Raw genomic sequence first — 1,239 nt, forward strand, 5'->3', positions numbered from 1 at the left:
AGAATTTTAAAAAATCTAAAATGCTCTCCTTTCACCCCCTGTCCTGCTCTCTAACAATATTCTGTCATCTACTTTCGTCTCCACTTTCTGCCCCCACCCCCTCATGCATCTCCTTTGCCCTCTCTTCTGGGCTCCTGACTCTTTCCGCAGACTTTCTACTGCTTCTTCTTGGCTCTTCTTACTGTTGTCTTTCTCTTTCAGCGACACCCCTGATCTTATGGTAGGTTAGATCTAACACCTAGGTCTGGCCTTCTCGAATAAGGGCGAAAAATCTCGGAGGTCCCGTGTGCAAGTTGCGCACGTTAAAGATCCCTTGGTGGTCCAACATCGATAAGAGTAGGGTTCGGCCGCCACCCTGGCGATATTCAAAATGTCCTTTTAACTGGAACTGGAAATGTTTAATGTGTCCCTCGCGCTCATATGACCTTATGCAGTTGCGACGCCGTAAATCACTTACCAAAACAAAGACATATCTTATGAATTCGTCCATACTTTTCTTTGTTCAACTCACCCCCCCCTTGCCCTTCCTACTCTTGTACATTGTGCATGCACTTACTGCTTTCATGATATTATTGCTTGTGGCGCCTTCATGCGCTGACGTCACTGTGGTCAGTCTGTGCGGCTTGTGCAATGACGTCAGTGTGGTCAGTCTCTACCTGGTGGGCTGACACCATTGTGGTCAGTCTCTGCGGCTTGTGAAATGACGTTAGTGTTGGCAGTCTCTGCGGCTCATGCACCGTTGTCCGTGTGGTCAGTGTTTTGCTTGGGGGCTCGAGACATTCTGGAATGGAGATCAAATTTGGGGCAACGGGTTATAATTTAATACCCGGAGATTATAATTTGGGGTGAAATGAAAACAAAGGCAGAGTAAGAAAGTCGAGAGTCTTGGAACACGTTGGATCCGTTTGAAATAAATAATACAAAAATAATGACGTTCATAAAAAAAAAAAATCTAAAATAAAATCATAGTTGAGGTACAGTTTAGAGCTGGGTCGCGAGTGCAAGAACGGAACTGAATTGCCACTCTTCCCTGCGGAACGCGATTCGCGATTCACTTCAGTGGAACGTTCTAACAAAACAACTCAACGTTTGGCTCCAAAGGCTTCCCCAGGAGCGACTAGGGAGAAAACTGAGGGTTGCACAGTACATGTATTAATTGTAAGGCATCGTGGTGAAACCAGGCGCTCGTCAAAATAATTAAATCAAAGAAACTGGCATTTTTCTTGCCTTTGGGCCTTT

Source organism: Aplysia californica, unplaced genomic scaffold, assembly GCF_000002075.1.
Source record: "Aplysia californica isolate F4 #8 unplaced genomic scaffold, AplCal3.0 scaffold00001, whole genome shotgun sequence".
NCBI lineage: Eukaryota > Metazoa > Mollusca > Gastropoda > Aplysiida > Aplysiidae > Aplysia > Aplysia californica.